Source organism: Mytilus californianus, unplaced genomic scaffold, assembly GCF_021869535.1.
Source record: "Mytilus californianus isolate M0D057914Y unplaced genomic scaffold, xbMytCali1.0.p SCAF_74, whole genome shotgun sequence".
NCBI lineage: Eukaryota > Metazoa > Mollusca > Bivalvia > Mytilida > Mytilidae > Mytilus > Mytilus californianus.
The window spans coordinates 674,106-687,325 of record NW_026262728.1 but is presented as its reverse complement, the minus strand read 5'-3'; the positions used below and the strand labels follow the sequence as shown (position 1 = coordinate 687,325).

The following is a 13,220-nucleotide window of genomic DNA, read 5'->3' as shown; positions in this document are numbered from 1 at the left end:
ATATGTCTCTGGTTCCAACAATTTAATTTTGAATCCATATTGAATCATATAAAAATGGATTTGAACATTGTTTTATTTCTTAAAATATTGAAAACAATTTGACATTAGTCTATGCTTACTTATCATTTTTTAAGAAATGAATGCTTGTAAGATATATATTTTATTTGGTAATTTTTAAAAGATGAATTTTTGTGGACGTCGCATGGCGACGTTTCCATACATTTCACTTATTCCAGTGAACACTTCATCTATTGATATATACTGCGAACGTTTTGTGTATATTTCGATATATTTACCTATGTTAAAAGACGTGCATAGTGTCAAATCATAGAAATACAAATTGTTTAGTCTCTAGGATAACTTGTAAGATTTCCGCTGCTATTTTTGCTAAAAAGGTGCAATTTGGGTACTGTGACGTTATATATTGTTTGTATAATCAAGGACTTATTTTAAATAGATATATATATATACCAGTTAACTGGTACGTGATGGAAGAAAAGAAAAGTAAATAAAGGTACGAGTTGATAAAGATACGAGCCGATAAGGGTATGTGCTGTTGTGTACATAGAAAATTATGTCCGAGGTATCTCGAACGACTGGCATCATATTCCAAGCGAGGAGAGCTGACTATATGATATGGCGCATGAAATGGCAAAGCCGTCATGCAGCACATCGAATAGATACGACTATCAACAAAAGAAACCACTTCTTGATAAAGTCCCAGTTAAACAATTTCTGCTGAAATCCACACTCTTTAAATTTTTCAGTTTTGGTAGTGATTGTAATGGGAACGCACATCATTCCTTTTCGACTTCAACGTGTGATCTTAAAAAGAAGAAAGACCATGAAGAAAACCAGTGGTATGGCGTTCTGATGGCCCAATTGTTCGAATCTGGTTATAATTTTCTCCAGTCTACGATTGAGGGCAAAAGATCCAATTTTTCAACAGAAGAATTAGCAGCTTTGAAAATACTGAACAATTTTTTTGCAGAAAAAGGTAAATTGCAATACCTACTTATTGTCAATTCAGAAATTATTGTGATTTTTGAAGAATGGACAAAATTAATAGATCTTTAAGTATTGCGATTTTAGAAAAATTTGCATATGTTTATGCATCAGACATCAAAATGCGATTTCTTATTATTGTGACAAGTCATATTATTGGTATCAGGTCGTTACGTCAAACTAAACAAATAACCCCAAGTCTATCCCGCCCAAAGTAGATCCAATCCAAGTTGCTCCATCCCACTTCGATCCAGCCCCATAATAAAATTATTAATAATTTTTAATTAACTTTGGAGGATCTGGTGACATATTTGAATCAGGATAAATGAAATTTGTAAAAAGTATCAATGCTTAATGACAGCAGGCAATTGAGGTACATTGTATGCCTTATATTTGAGTAACATTCAAATGATTTATTTTAAATCGATATGAAAAGGAGTGTAATTGGTACATCAGTTGAAAGACTTGTTTAATAAGATCACACTGAATGACAATGAATTCATATATACATGTGTATCTTTATTCCTTATATATATTTTTATATTGGAGATGGATCGACTTAAAATATGGGGCTGGATCGACTAGAGACGGATTGAGATGAAAGCATATTCACGACACATTATTAAAAGACACAATAATTTCTGAATTTACAGTATTCAATATTCATACATGTGAACCTCCTGACGGGAGTACAATAATCCCGTTTTCAGGGGTCTCCTCCCGACCTCCCGTTGAAGAGAAAAAAATCCTGTGTATGAAATATTTCATGAATGAAAAATTTCAGCCCAACATATCTGGTGTAACTGGCATTACCTCAAGTTATATTTTACCTGTAAATCAATTAACATGCATAATTATATGGCTTCACTTGTCAGCTTGGGTGTCAAACATACTGGTAATCAACGATTTTTACCTCAGGCTAACTGCCGTTGTGTAATAAAAACTTTGCATATTTAAAAATAATTGAAATGAATGTTGGGTTACTTCCCTTGATTTATCCTGATTTAAGTTACTTTCCTTTAAATAATGTAAATTTTTAAAAGAATATAAATGAATTATAAATTGAACAAATAATCATAAAAGGATGGTAAATAAATGATTTTAAATGTCTTAGGACAAATAAAAAAATAATAATTTGAAAATTATTTGAGGGTTCTATACTTCCTTTTAAGGCTTAAATTGAAATTTATATAACAATTGTTACTAGCTAATTGTGATCTAAATCATGCAAAAAAATCTATTTGCAGATAGATAAACAAATGTTCTGATTGCAGTGTTTGTTCTAAAGAATAATGATATAAAAGATATAAAATAAAGAATTTAAAGTACATACCAAAAGAAAATAATAATGTTAGATTGAACATGTTGAATAAAGATAGAGAAAATTTATAAGTAAAAGGGTACTATAAACATAATACATTCGGATAGAAAGTTGAATTGAAAACACTTTAAAAGACAATTTCTACAGCACACAGTTACATTTACGACAAAATTTATGTCGATTAAAAACCTCCTGATCTGAGTCCTTATCTCCTGACCAAAATTTCCCAATCTCCTGATCTGAGTTTCACAGTCCATCACATGTATGAATATTTCCTTTTAACAGTAGAGGGTATAAATTAAATAAGTTATAAGATGATGATGATAGAAGGCTGCTTAACGTCCAGCGGCAAATTGATATGCATATTCTGTATGAGAACATGTTAATGTAATACATATATGAATATTATCCCTGCTTTGTACTAGACCGACATGCTGAGCTGGATTTTAAATTTGCTAGTTCACAAGGTAACAGTCTGCAGTCTGTCCATCTGTCTGTCCGTCGTCAACATGTCGGACATTAATTCAAAAACGCTTTAACCAATATGCATGAAACTTTGGTAAATTGTTTATATAAAATTGAGAATGGAAATGGGGAATGTGTCAAAGAGACAACAACCCGACCATAGAACAGACAACAGCAGAAGGTCACCAACAGGTCTTCAATGCAGCGAGAAATTCCCGCACCTGGAGGCGTCCTTCAGCTGGCCCCTAAACAAATATATATACTAGTTCAGTGATAATCATGATAATGAACACCATACTAAACTCCAAATTGTACACAAGAAACTAAAATTAAAAATAATACAAGACTAACAAAGGCTAGAGGCTCCTGACTTGGGACAGGCGCAAAAATACGGCGGGGTAAAACATGTTTATGAGATCTCAACCCTCCCCCTATACCTCTAGCCAATGTAGAAAAGTAAACGCATAACAATACGCACATTAAAATTCAGTTCAAGAGAAGTCCCAGTCTGAAGTCAGAAGATGTAAACAAAGAAAATAAACAAAATGACAATGATACATAAATAACAATAGACTACTAGCAGTTAACTGACATGCCAGCTCCAGACTTCAATTAAACTGATTGAAAGATTATGTCTTCATCATATGAATATCAGGCACAATCCTTCCCGTTAGGGGTTTAGTATCATACCATCATAACATTTATGAGAAGAACATAACCCGTGTCATGCCAATAACTCGTTTTTAAATAAATGTGTTTAGTTCCGATGCAAAGACCCTATAAGTGAATCAATATTAACGCCAAAATATGCAATCTTTAATGACCTGACAACAGTATCGTAACTGTATCCCTTCTTAATAAGTCTATTTAAAGGTTTTGTTAGCTTCAGAGGTGAATACTGACATTTTTGTGCTTTATAAAGAATATTTCCATAAAAAATTGGATGTGAAATACCTGAACGTATAAGAAGTCTGCATGTTGAGCTATATTTACGAATGATGTCCTTATACCGATGATAAAATTTAGTAAATGTTTTGACTAGTTTGTGATATCGAAAACCCTGGTGTAATAATTTTTCAGTAATACATAAATTTCTCTCGTTAAAATCTAAAACATTGTTACATACACGAGTGAATCGAACAAGTTGAGATATATAAACACCGTAAGATGGTGACAAGGGAACATCACCATCTAAAAATGGATAATTTACAAAAGGAAATGAAAAATCATCTCTTTTATCATATATTTTAGTATTAAGCTTTCCGTTAATGATATAGATATCAAGATCGAGGAAAGGGCAGTGGTCATTGTTAGTATTAGCTTTATTTAAAGTAAGTTCAACAGGATAAATTTCTTTAGTATACATACTGAAGTCGTCATTATTGAGAGCCAAAATATCATCCAAATATCTAAAAGTATTATTGAATTTGTGTATCAGATGTTGTTTCGATGGGTCTTTGCTGATTTTTGTCATAAATTGTAACTCAAAGCAATACAAAAAAAGGTCTGCAATAAGTGGTGCACAGTTAGTCCCCATTGGAATTCCGATAACCTGACGATATACGGAGTCTCCAAAGCGAACAAAAATGTTATCTAGTAAAAATTCAAGGGCATATACACTGTATAGTATCAAAGCATGTCCAATTGACATAGTTTTTTTTGTTTATTGCTACTAAAAAATGATTGATTGTGATGTGTTTGTAGATCTAAAGCTCAGCGAAGCAGTTTATTACTATGAAAATCTATTGATGTGAGCTCCCTTTCGTTTTTTATAAATTTTGGATTTACCGTTTCCGAGTTTTGGGGTTTTATTCATTAAAAAAGGGGGGATTTTCCAGTTTTAGGACAATAACTCAAAAACAATTTCACCAATTTGCAAGAAAATTTGGTGAATTGTTTATTTCTATCGACATGAGCTCCCTTTTGATTTTTATAAATTTTAGACTATACGTTTCCGATTTAATGGTTTTTTTTTCATTACAAAAAGGGGGATTTTCCAGTTTTCGGACAATAACTCAAAAATGCTGAAAGCTGAAGCATTTTTTTATGAAACTTTCGTAAATTGTTTATATCTATTGATGTAAGCTCCCTTTTGATTTTTATAAATTTTCGATTTTACGTTTCCAAGTTATAAGATTTTATTTGTTTATACATGTACATGTTATAGTCTGACAACAGATTTACTAAGTATTGCGCAACAGCACAGTGTATTGCACAACAACACAGTGTATTGTACAACAGCAAGAAATCTTTAATTGAATATAAATTTAATTCATATAACCAATTTCAAGTTCTTTGACTACATTTATTCAGAAACCTATAATACATGTATGTCAAATATTTAATTACAATCCAAATTCAGACCTGTATCAAGCTTGAATATTGTGTCCATTTTTGCCCCAACTGTTCAGGGTTGGACCTCTGGGGGCGTATCCAGCTGCGCTCAGCGAAGCAGTTTATTACAAGATATTTTCCACTGTAACTACTGGGCCAAGTTCATTATACATGTAGATAGAGATAATTGTTAGCAGCAAGAATGTTCAGTAAAAGTAAGATCTACAAACACATCACCATCACCAAAACACAATTTTGTCATGAATCCATCTGTGTCCTTTGTTTAATATGCACATAGACCAAGGTGAGCGACACAGGCTCTTTAGAGCCTCTAGTTTTCTAGGAGTTGCGCCCCTTTGAACTTATTTGCTTTAATGTACTACTGCTACAGTTTGTCATCGCAACTCCTCTGAAACCACATCACAGAATTTCATGAAACCTTTTTAGATAATTAGGACATACTACATGTATGTAGATGTGCATATCGTCAGGAAATTACGATTCAATTTTTTTTCTATGAGTTACGCCCCTTTGAACTTATTTGCTTCAATGTACTTCTGCAACAGTTTGTCATCACAACTCCTCTGAAACCACACAACAGAATTTCATGAAACTTTGTAGATAATAAGGACATACTATGTAGATGTGCATATTGACAGGAAATTATGATTCAATTTTTTAGCTCACCTGGCCCGAAGGGCCAAGTGAGCTTTTCTCATCACTTGGCGTCCGTTCTCGTCCGTCGTCCGTTCTCGTCCGTCGTCATTAGCTTTTACAAAAATCTTCTCCTGAAACCACTGGGCCAAATTTAACCAAACTTGGCCACAATCATCATTAGGGTATCTTGTTTAAAAAATGTGTCCGATGACCCCGCCAACCAACCAAGATGGAACCCATGGCTAAAAATAGAATATAGGGGGAAAATGTAGATTTTCACTTATATCTCTGAAACCAAAGCATTTAGAGTAAATCTGACATAGGGTACAACTAATTATCAGGTCAAGATCTATCTGCCCTGAAATTTTCAGACAAATCTGACAACCCTTTGTTGGGTTGCTGCCCCTGAATTGGTAATTTTATGGAAATTTTGCAGTTTTTAAACGACCGCAAAAAAAATTTTGTGGTCGTATATTGGTATGAAGTTGGCGTCGTCGTCGTCGTCCGAAAACACATTAGTTTTCGCACTCTAACTTTAGTTTAAGTGAATGGATCTCAATGAAATTTTACCATAAGGTTCAATACCACAAAAGAAAGGTTGGGATTGATTTTGGGGGTTATGGTACCCACAGTTAAGGAATTAGGGGCCAAAAAGGGGCCAAAAATAAGCAGTTTTGTAACTTCCAGACATAACTTGTGTGTTATTGTATGGATCTCTCTGACATTGTACCACAAGGTTCCATATCACAAAGGGAATGCTGGGATTGATTTTGGGGGTAATTGCCTCCAAATTTTAGGAATTAGGAGCCAAAAAGGGTAAAAAAAACAAGCATTTTTCTAGTTTCCAGACAATAACTTGTGTTCAAATGTATGGATCTCTCTGAATTTGTACTACAAGGTACCATAACACAAAGGGAAGGCTGGGATTGATTTTGGGGGTAATTCCCTCAAAATTTTAGTCATTAGGGGCCATAAAAGGGCAAAAAAACAAGCATTTTTCTAGTTTCAGGACAATTACTTGTGTGTAAGTGTATGGATCTTTATGAAATTGTACTGCAAGGTTCCATATCACAAAGGAAAAGCTGGGTTTGAGTTTGGGGGTAATTGCCCAAAACGTTTAGGAATTTGGGGTCAAAAAGGGGCCAAAAAACAAGCATTTTTCTAGTTTCCAGACAATAACTTGTGTTCAAGTGTATGGATCTCTCTGAAATTGTACTGCAAGGTACCATACCACAAAGGGAAAGCTGGGATTGAGTTTGGGGGTGATGAATCATAAGGGGGTTAAAAAAATTGGGGGGGATTTTTTTTTCTTTAAAATTTTACATTTTAAATTGGTTATTTCTGATTTATATATAAAAGCAAATAATAATGTTATGGTTTGACTAGGTAAATTAAAAATTTTTAAGTTCTTAGACCACTTTCATTCTGTGTGATAAACCTATGCTGTGTCAAATATTTAATTACAATCCAAATTCAGTGCTGTATCAAGCTTGAATGTTGTGTCCATACTTGCCCCAACTGTTCAGGGTTCGACCTCTGCGGTCATATCAAGCTGCGCCCCAGCGGAGCATTTTATTGGTTATTATTGTCGAGCCTGCGACTTTTGTCGCAGAAAGCTCGACATAGGGATAGCGATCCGGCAGCGGCGGCAGCGGCGTTAGCTAACTTCTTAAAAGCTTTATATTTTAGAAGATGGAAGACCTGGATGCTTCATACTTTGTATATGGATGCCTCATGTTACGAAGTTTCCGTCAGTCACATGTCCAATGTCCTTGACCTCATTTTCATGGTTCAGTGACTACTTGAAAAAAAAGTTCAGATTTTTTGTAATGTTAAATTCTCTCTTATTATAAGTAATAGGATAACTATATTTGGTATGTGCGTACCTTGCAAGGTCCTCATGCCCGTCAGACAGTTTTCACTTGACCTCGACCTCATTTCATGGATCAGTGAACAAGGTTAAGTTTTGGTGGTCAAGTCCATATCTCAGATACTATAAGCAATAGGTCTAGTATATTCGGTGTATGGAAGGACTGTAAGGTGTACATGTCCAACTGGCAGGTGTCATCTGACCTTGACCTCATTTTCATGGTTCAGTGGTTATAGTTAAGTTTTTGTGTTTTGGTCTGGTTTTCTTATACTGTATGCCATAGGTCTACTATATTTGGTGTATGGAATGATTGTAAGGTGTACATGTCTAGCGGGCAGGTGTCATCTGACCTTGACCTCATTTTCATGGTTCAGTGGTCAAAGTTAATTTTTTTGAGTTTTGGTCTTTTTTTCTAATAAGTATATGCAATAGTTCAACTATATTTGGTGTATGGAAATATTTTATGATCTATTTGGCAGTCACGCAGGTTTTATTTGACCTTGACCTCATTTTCAAGGTTCATTGCTCAGTGTTAAGTTTTTGTGTTTTGGTCTGTTTTTCTTAAACTATAAGCAATAGGTCAACTATATTTGTTGTATGGAAGAATTGTTAGCTGTACATGCCTGCCTAGCATGGTTCATCTGACCTTGACCTCATTTTCATGGTTCATTGGTCAATGTTTAGTTTACTTGGTTAATGTTAAGTTTATGTGACAGTTGTAATAAAGCTTTATATTTAGGACTATCAACATAATATCAATGATTAGTAAAGAAGGCGAGACATTTCAGTGTGTGCACTCTTGTTATTTTTTTAAAGGGTTCTTGCTTTATTTAATGTTATTTAACACAATTGTGAGCAATTCAAAACAGATGTTGTTGAAATATCTTTGAGATGCAGCAAATAACCAATGTCATACTTCAATTCATTCAGACCAAGCTGCAGAACCGTGGCTGATATGGTCCTTAATGATATTTTTTGTCAATTTGCATCCGTCAGTCAGGTGTACTAAATTTGTAAGATGAAGTGTAGTTTATTTATTTGTATAGGTAAATTATTTTAATGGCTTAGTTATGTCCAATCATATTCAGATTTTTTTACTTTTACATGTAAAAAAGTCATTCTATCTTCTTTTCTTGAATTTCTGAGGACTTCTTTGCTCTAATTAAATTTTTAATTGTCTGTCCTTTGCAGATGTCTTTACTAATCATTTAATTGCAATTTCATGGACAATGAAAATCACAAATGTCTGTTATCTGGTGAGACTTAAATAAACTATTGAATCTATCTTCAAATTAGTACATTATACTTACAACTTTTCGTACAATCAAATTGCCTGAATTTGCCTTTTAATTTTCATAGTACATACTTTTTCCATGTACTAAGTAACTAGGCACGAATGACCACAGGGGTAAGATTTCATTGTATCGTAATCAAGATATTAAACAAAAATTGCCACTGGCTATTTTGAAATAAAATGCTGTGTTCCAAATTAAATTAAATAGTTTGTAATTGGTTTTCACATTGATTTTTAAATATCCTGCTATTAAAATCGTTAGCACAAACTTACAACTTCTCGTCCAATCAAATTGCTTGAATTTGCCTTCTAATTTTCATAGTACATACTTTTTCCGTGTACTAAGTAACTACGCATGAATGACCACAAGGGTAAGATTTCATTGTATCGTAATCAAAATATTAAAACAAAAATTGCCACTGGCTATTTTGAAATAAAATGCTGTGTTCCAAATTAAATTAGCACATACTTACAACTTCTCGTCCAATCAAATTGCTTATATTTGCCTTCTAATTTTCATAGTACATACTTTTCCTGTGTACTAAGTTACTACGCATGAATGACCACAAGGGTAAGATTTCATTGTATCGTAATCAAGATATTTAAAACAAAAATTGCCACTGGCTATTTTGAAATAAAATGTTGTGTTCCAAATTAAATTAAATAGTTTGTAATTAGTTTTCACATTGATTTTTAAATATCCTGCTATTAAAATCTTTGGATCTAAAAAATGTTTTTGACAATTGCAAATTTTATCATTTAAATAAAGGGTAATACATATGGTTCTTTATACCTTGATTAGAGTACAACGTTATCTTAAAATTATGATAATGTATCATCCATGCAATTACTTTGTACACAGAAAAGTGTGTACTATGAAACCTTGTGAAGGAAAATTAAAGCAACTTGGTGATAATTTTTTAAACTTTCTTAAGGAAAGTGATCTATTTCGTCATGAATTGATTGATTAATTGATTATTGGTTGCTTAATGTCCAGTGGCAAATATTTCATGCATGTTCAGGACGATGTCATGAATTGAAAAACTGTGATTATGTCTGAAGATAATGTGCCACCTATTTATATATATATATATATAAACATATTCTGATAAATCTTTTAGTTTTTACTTTGAACTAATAAAAAAAAAAAAAACACAAAACCTATAATCTCTGATCTATTTGTAGTTGCTTTTTAATGCCTATCTGCTAGACTATATCTTTGGGGACAAACTATCTATATGTTTCAAATTTATTATAGCTTTAGTTTTACTGTGAAATTAAAAAATGTTTTCAAAACATGTAAAGCTTCCACTGCAATTTAATTATTGCCTGCTTTTGGTCAATTTATTTTGTCATCTTACCTTGTAAGAAGAACAAGTATAGTAAAACACCGCTTTATATCAGTATACATACTTACACCAGCAGCTACCATCTTTTCATTCTGGAGTGAAGGGCCTTTTGAAATCACATATTTTACAATGATACTAGTGAGTAGATTTACAAATTCGTTAATGAGCTCCGTTTTACAAACACCTGTAATACAAGTAGTCAGCCAAAATAAACCAATAGACCAATTAAAAGATTACTCAAGTTGTAAATATGTGCTAAATTGGATAGTCTATGGAAAGGTATATACTATGAAATTAAGAGCTCGGGGCAAGCCCCTCGCTCTAAATTTCATAGTATATACCTTTCCATAGACTAACCTAGACTTAAAAAGTTTGTAATTAGTTTTCACATTGATTTTTTAAATATCCTGCTATTAAAATCATTGGATCTAAAAAAATGTTTTTGACAATTGCAAGTTTCTTTCATTTAGATAAAAAGTAACAAATATGGCTCTTTATACCTTGATTAGAGTACAACGCCATCTTAACATTGTAATAATTTATCATCCATGCAATAACTTCGTACACACAAAAAAGTGTGTACTATGAAACCTTGTGAAGGGAAATTAAGGCAACTTGAACTTGAATTGATTGATTGATTGATTATTGGTTGCTTAATGTCCAGTGGCAAATATTTCATGCATTTTCAGGACGATGTCATGAATAGAAAAACCGTGAGAATGTGCCACCTATATATATATATATACATGTTCTGATAAATCTTTTAGTTTTTACTTTGAAATAAAAAAAAACATAAACCCTAGTATCTTTGATCTTTTGGTAGTTGCTTTTTAATGACTTTTCGCTAGAATATCTATGGGGACATACCAGGGGCGGATCCAGCCATTTTAAAAAGGGAGTTCCAACCCAGGATAAAAGGGGAAAGCCCCTCGCTCTAAATTTCATAGTATATACCATTTTATAGACTAACCTAGACTTGGATCTAAATTTTTTTTTTGACGATTGCAAGTTTCTTTCATTTAAATAAAGAGTAACAAATATGGTTCTTTATACCTTGATTAGAGTAAAACGCATTGATTGATTATTGGTTGCTTAATGTCCAGTGGCAAATATTTCATGCATGTTCAGGACTATGTAAATTGAAAAACTGTGATAATGTCTGAAGAGAATGCGCCACCTCATGTTTTCTAGAATGTAAAGCTTCCACTGCAATTTGATAATAGCCTGCTTTTGGTCAATTTATTTTGTCATCTTACCATGTAAAGAAGTACATGTATAGCAAAAACACGGCTTTATATCAATAAATATACTTACACCAGCAGCTATGTATATCATCTTTTCATTCTGGAGTCACATATTTTACAATGATACTAGTGAGCAGATTTACAAAACTTCATTAATGAGCTCCATTTTACAAACACCTGTCATACAAGTAGTCAGCCAAAAAAACACTGTCAATAGACAATTAAAAGATTATTCGAGTTGTATATATTTGCTAAATTGGGATACTCACTAGTATCATTGTAAAATATGTGATTTCAAAAGGCCCTCGACTCCAGAATGAAAAGATGGTAGCTGCTGGTGTAAGTATAGTTATTGATATAAAGTGGTGTTTTTACTATACATGTACAATGTACTTCCTTACATGGTAAGATGACAAAATAAATTGACCAAAAGCAGGCAATAATTAAATTGCATTGGAAGCTTTACATGTCTTAAAAACATTTTTCAATTTCACAGTAAAACTAAAGCTATAATGAATTTGAAACATATAGATAGTATGCAGTGCGGATCCAGGGAGGGGGATGGATCCTGGTGTTGAAAAACCCCCATTTTTGGACGATCAATGCTTTTGAATGGGGACATATGGTTGGAACCCCCCCCCCCTGATCCTGCGTTGGAACCCCCCTTTTAAAAGTGGCTGAATCCGCCCCTGGTATGTCCCCATAGATAGTTGTGCGGAAAGTCATTAAAAAGCAACTACCAATAGATCAAAGATACTAGGGTTTATGTTTTTTATGCCCCCGCCATGGCAGAGGAGGCATTAAGTTTCACCCTTGTCCGTCCGTCAGTCCCAAAATTGGTTTCTGTTCTCTAACTCTAACTTTAGTTTGCCTCAACCAAATGTTATGAAACTTATACACGATGCTTATTACTACAAAACACAAATCAAATTTGAATTTTGGTGGCTTGACTTTAACCGTTCTAGAGTTAATATGCCCCTTTATAAAATGAAAAATTGCAAAATTTTTAGTTTCCGTTCTCTAACTTAAGTTTGCCTCAACTAAATGTTATGAAACTTATACACAATGCTAATTACCACAAAACACAGATCAAGTCTGAATTTTGGTGGTGTCACTTTAACCGTTCTAGAGTAATCCCCCTTTATATATTGAAAAATTGCAAAAATTTTCATTTCTGTTCTGTAACTTAAGTTTGCCTCAACCAAATAATGAAACTTATACAAAATGCTTATTACCACAAAACACCGATCAAGTTTGAATTTTGGTGGCATCACTTTAACCGTTCTAGAGTTATGCCCCTTTATAAATGGAAAAAATTGCAAAATTTTTATTTTCTTCTAAATATCAAGTAATTTTTATACGACCGCAAAAAATTTTTGCGGTCGTATATTGGTATGACGTTGTCGTCATCGTCCGGCGTCGTCCGAAGACACATTGGTTTTTCGCACTCTAACTTTAGTTTAAGTGAATGGATCTCAATGAAATTTTACCATAAGGTTCAATACCACAAAAGGAAGGTGGGGATTGATTTTGGGGGTTATGGTACCCACAGTTAAGGAATTAGGGGCCAAAAAGGGGCAAAAAACAAGCATTTTTCTAGTTTCATGACAATAACTTGTGTGTTAGTGTATGGATCTTTCTGAAATTGTACTACAAGGTTCCATATTACAAAGGGAAAGCT

The 13,220-nt window shown here is 33.2% G+C and overlaps 1 long non-coding RNA gene across 1 annotated transcript in view; it reads right to left on the bottom strand.

The window, feature by feature from the left end:
• LOC127710364 (uncharacterized) overlaps positions 1-13,220 on the bottom strand; it is a 269,295-nt gene that overhangs the window by 46,283 nt on the left and 209,792 nt on the right. The gene's annotated exons all lie outside the window — the stretch shown is intronic.